The sequence below is a fragment of the Chiloscyllium plagiosum genome, unplaced genomic scaffold (genome assembly GCF_037043375.1).
Source record: "Chiloscyllium plagiosum isolate Xiang-an unplaced genomic scaffold, Cpla_swu_hap1 HiC_scaffold_50, whole genome shotgun sequence".
NCBI lineage: Eukaryota > Metazoa > Chordata > Chondrichthyes > Orectolobiformes > Hemiscylliidae > Chiloscyllium > Chiloscyllium plagiosum.
The window spans coordinates 43,513,779-43,519,479 of NW_028270188.1; positions in this window are offsets into that span (position 1 = coordinate 43,513,779).

Sequence of the window (5,701 nt, forward strand, 5' to 3'; positions counted from 1 at the left end):
TTGATTGCTGGTTGCACCGTCATGTCTAACATCTGTGAATTGGAGTTCTTCCTAGAAATGGCAAATGGGACAATGATTGAAGGGGATTGTCATTCTGAGACAACATATGAGGGTGCGAGATTGACAGAGAGAGAGGGAGGGAGGGAAGGATAAACATGGAGAGGAGGTGACAGGGAGATGAAAGGATATGGAGAGGCAGTAAGAAATGGGATGGAAAATCAGGGAGTAAGAGACTAACAGAGAAGAAGAGAGGTTTAGCCTGACAGAGAGGAAATGCACTCTATGTCCAGATGCAGCAACTTGCTCTGATGAGCAGTTCGGACAACATACCAAGAACGGGGCACAAATCTTGACTCACACTCTCTCTCTCTGATGTACACTGTTCCTCTCACTCACACACTCTAATGCACACTGTCGCTCTCACTCACACACACACTCACTCTGATGTACATTGTGCCTCTCATTCACACACACACTGTCTCTGATGTAGAATACACTGTCTCTCTCTCTCTCTCTCACACAAACTCTGTCTGTCTGATGTATACTGTCTCTGTCTTCCACACACACACATTCTATCAATCTCTCTCTCTCTCTCTCAAGTACACTGTCTCTCACACACACATGCAGAAGGACTGTGTCATACACAGGTGAAAGTGAAGACTGGAGATTAGAGTCAAGATTTGAATGCTGCTTGAAAAGCACAGTAGGTCAGGCAGCATCCGAGGAGCAGGAAAATCGACGTTTCGGGCAGGAGCCCTTCATCAGGCGTTAGGAGTGTGTCATACACGCTCACATAAACAAACACAAAGATGGCCCGTGTCCCTCACACACAGGCACACTAATGGAAACATCTCACTCAGTGATATACACTGTGATATCCACACACAGATCCACATATGGCTAAGCAGATATAACTCAGTGGCGTACACTCTCTCTCTCACTCTCTCACACACAGAGACTCTCTCTCACCCAGGGACACACACTATGTACTCACAGTGATGTACACTGTCTCACATACACACTCACACAGGCAGAGACACACACACTCAAACACTCGCTTTTGAGCATCGTCTACAAGAAATAGGCCACTTTTGAAATAATACATGCAATTCTGGTCTCCCGGCTATAGGAAGGATGTTGTGAAACTTGAAATGGTTCAGAAAAGATTTACAAGCATGCTGCCAGGGTTGGAGGGTTTGGAGGGTTAGAGCTATGGGCACAGGCTGAAAAGACTGGGGCTATATTCCCTAGAATGTCAGAGGTTGAGGGGTGATCTTATAAAGGTCTATAAAATCATGAGGTACATAGATAGGGTAAATAGACAAGGTCCTTTCACCAGATATGGGAATCCAGAAGTAGACAAGAACATGTTTATTGATCAGAAATATTTAAAAAGGACATGGGGGTATTTTTTTCACACAGAGGATGTTGCGTGTATGGAATGAGGTGTCACATGATGTGGTGGAGGCTGGTTTAGTTGTCATATTTAAAAAGTATCTGGATGGGTAAATGAATTGGAAGGGTTTAGAGGGATATAGGCCAAATGCTGCCATTTGGGACAAGATTAATTTTGGATATCTAGTCAGCATCAATGAATTGAACCAAAGGCTCTGTTTCCGTGCTGCAGGACTCAATGACACTATAACTCACACCCAGGTATCTGTTATTCAGATAGAAACAACCCAAACCCCTCAATTAGATTCCAGACTGTAACTCACACCCAGGTGACTACAGCTCTGTGTAAAATACATCATAAACCCCTTGTTTAGATTCCAGTCCATACTGTGAGTAAAACACAATCTTGATCAATTGGGCCAGTGGAACAAGGATTGGCAGATAGAGTTTAATGCAGATAAATGCAAGGTGTTATATTTTGCTAAGACACAGTAGGGGAGGATGTGTGGCCCCAGGGAGTGTTGTAGAGAGACCTCAGGGGGCAGATACATGGTTCCTTGAAAGTGGCGTCATAGTTAGACAGGTTGGTGAAGGCACTGTTTGTTACGCTTGCCTTCCATTGGGCAGAGCATTGATTCCTGGAGTTGGGACACCATGTTACAGCTGCACAAGATATTGGTGAGGCCACATTTGTAGCACTGCATACCATCCTGTTCACCCTGCTATGGGAAGGATGTTATTAAACTGCAAAGGATGGAGAACAGATTTATAGGCATGTTACTCAGACTGGTAGGCCTGAATTATAAGGAGAGGCTGGATAGGCTGGAGCATCTTCCCCAGAGCACAGCTGACCTTATCGGGGTTTATAATACCATGAAGGGCATGCCTTTATCGTGAGAGTGGAAGGATTTAAAAGGGGTCGAGGGGCAAGTTTTTAAAACAAAGCCTGGTGTGTGTATGTAAGGAACTGCCAGAGGAGGTGATTGAGGTGAGTACAATTACAACATTTAAAAGATAGGTATAAGGATAGGAAAGGTGCAAAAGGCACGAGCTCACTTTAACCCCACTGAACACAGACTGAGTGGAAGAGTGAGGGAGAACAAGAATAAGGGAAAGTACATGTGTGTGGCTTGTGCTGTGTAAGTGAGAATGTGTGTGAGCATGAAAATGTGTATGTATGATAGTGTGTGCGTATGCATGTGAGCGTGTGCGTGTGAGCATGTCCAATTCTGAATATGTGTGTTAACATGTGTGTGCATGTGCATGATTGTGTGACTGAGTGCATCTATGATTCTACACATAAATCACCCTGGACCCCACAATTAGATTCCTCTTTGCATGTCACTCACCAGTATCAATATGTTTGTTGAGGAACAGAGCAGGAGTAGCCCATTCAGCCCCTCGAACCTGTTTCATCATTGAATGGGATCATGACTTATCTGTGACCTAACTCCACATTCCTTCCTTTGGCACATATTCCTTCACATTTTTACTGAAAATAAAATTCTCTAAGATGGAAATGAAATAGCAGATCCAAAATCCACTGCTGTTTGTGGAAGAAAGTTCCAAACTTCTCCCACCCTTTGTCATAGTGTCATAGAGTCGTAGAGATGTATAGCACGGAAACAGACCTTTCAGTCCAACACATCCATGCCAACCAGATATCCTAACCTAATCTAGTCCCATTTTCCAGCACTTAGACTACATCCCTCTAAATCCTTCTTATTCATATACCCATCGAGATGCCTTTTAAATGCTGCAATTGTACCAGCCTCCAACACTTTCTCTGGCAGCTCATTCCATACACACACAACCCTCTGTATGAAAAAATTGTCCCCTAGGTGCCTTTTATATCTTTCCACTCTCACCCTAAACCTATGGCTTCTAGTTCGGCACACCCTCACCTCAGGGAAAAAAACTTTGTCTATTTATCCAATCAATGCTCCTCATGATTTTATCAACTTCTATAAGATCACCCCTCAGCCTCTGACGCTCCAGGGGAAACAGCTCCAGCCTATTCAGCCTCTCCGTATAACTTAAGTCCTCCAACCCTGGCAACATCCTTGTAAATCTTTTCAGAACCCTTTCAAGTTCCACAACATCTTTTCGATAGGAGGGAGACCAGAACTGCATGCAATATTCCAAACGTGGCCTAACCAATGTCCTGTAGAGCCACAACATGACCTCCCAACTCCTGTACTCAATGCTCTGATGAATAAAAGCGTACCAAATGTTTTTACTATCCTATCTACCCACGACTCCACTTTCAAGAAGCTACAAACCTACACTCCAAGGTCCCTTTATTCAGCAACATGCCCAGGACTTTACGATTAAGTGTACAAAACTTGCTGTGATATCCCTTTCCAAAATGCAGTACCTCACATTTATCTAAATTAAACTCCATCTGCCACTCCTCAGCCCATTAGCCCATTTGATCAAGATCCCATTGTCCTCTGGAGTAACCTTACACTACACCTCCAATTTTAGTATCATCTACAAACTTACTAACTCTACTTTCTATATTCACATCCAAATAATTTATATAAATGACAAAAAGTAGTGGACCCAGCACCGATCCTTGTGGCACTCCACTGGTCACAGACCTACAATCTAAAAAACCACCCACCTCCACCCTCTGTCTTCTACCTTTAAGCCAGTTCTGTATCCAAATGGCTAGTTCTCCCTGTATTCCATATGATCAAAGCTTGCTAACCAGTCTTCCATGAGGATACTTGTTGAACGCTTTACTGAAATCCATATAGATCACACCCACCACTCTGCCCTCATCATTCCTCTTCGTAACTTCTTCAAAAATTAAATCATGTTCATGAGACATGATATCCCATGGAGGAAACCACGTTGACTCTCCCTGATCAGTCCTTGCCTTTCCAAATGCATTTAAATCCTGTTCCTCATGATTCCCTCCAACAACTTGTTCACCACTGATGTCAGGCTCACCAGTCTATATTCTCTGGCTTTTCCTTACCATCTTTCTCAAATAGTGACACCTCCGGTCTTCTGGCACCTCAGCTGTGACTATTGATGATACAAATATCTCAGCAAGGGGCCCAGCAATCACTTCCATGGTTTTCCCACAGAGTTTGAGGGTACACCTGATCACGTACTGGGGATGTATCCATCTTTATGCGTTTTAAGATGTCCAACGCCTCCCCCTCTTTAATATGGACATTTTTCAAGATGGTCACCATTTTTTTCCCACATTCTATCTCTTACACATCCTTCTCCACAGTAAACACTGATGCAAAATATTGATTTAATATCTCCCCCATCTCCCATGGTTGTACACATAGACTGCCTGGCTGATCTTTAAGAGGTCATATTCTCTCTCTAGTTACCTATTTGTCCTTAACGTACCTAAAAAATCCTTTGGATTCTTCTTAACACTATTTGCTAAAGGTATCTCATGAACCCTTTTGGTCCTCCTGACTTCCCCCTTAAGCACACTACTACTGCATTTATACTCTTCTGAGGATTCATTCAATATTTGCTGTCAATACCTGACATATGCTTCCTTTTTTTAACCAAAACCTCAATTTCTCTAGTCATCCAGCATTCCCTACAATTATAATCCTTTCCTTTCACCCTAACAGGAATACAGTATCTCTGGACAATCGTTATCTCATTTTTGAAGGCTTCCCATTTTCCATCTTTCTCTTTACCTGTGAACGTCTGTCCCCAGTCAACTTCTGAAAGTTCTTGAGTTGAAAAATGTGGTGCTGGAAAAACACAGCGGGCCAGGCAGCATCCGAGGAGCAGGATAATCGACGTTTTGGTTCTTTCCTAATACTGCCAAAATTGAACTTCCTCCAATTTAGAACTTCAATTTTTAGATCCAGTCTATCCTTAGAATAGAATTATGATCGCTGGCCCCAAAGTGCTCCCCAGTGACACCTCAGTCACTGCCCTGCCTTATTTCCCAATAGTAGGTCAAGTTTTGCACCTTCTCTAGTAGGCATATCTGCATACTGAATAGCACTTGTATCCTGAAATATTAAGCTGCAAGTCCTGTCCATCCCTGAGCCATGTCGCTGTAATTGCTATGATATCCCAGTTCCATGTTGGTAACCATGCCCTGTGTTCATCTGCCTTCTCTGTTCGGCCTCTTGCATTGAAATAAATGTAGTTTAATTTATCAGTCCTACCTTGTTCTCTGCTTTTTCCCTGCCTGCCCTGACTGTTTGACTCGCTCCCCCTCCCAATGTACCAGTCTCAGATGGATTTCTTTCCTCACTATTTTTCTGGGTACCGCCCCCTACCTTACGAGTTTAAATCCTTCTGAGCAGCT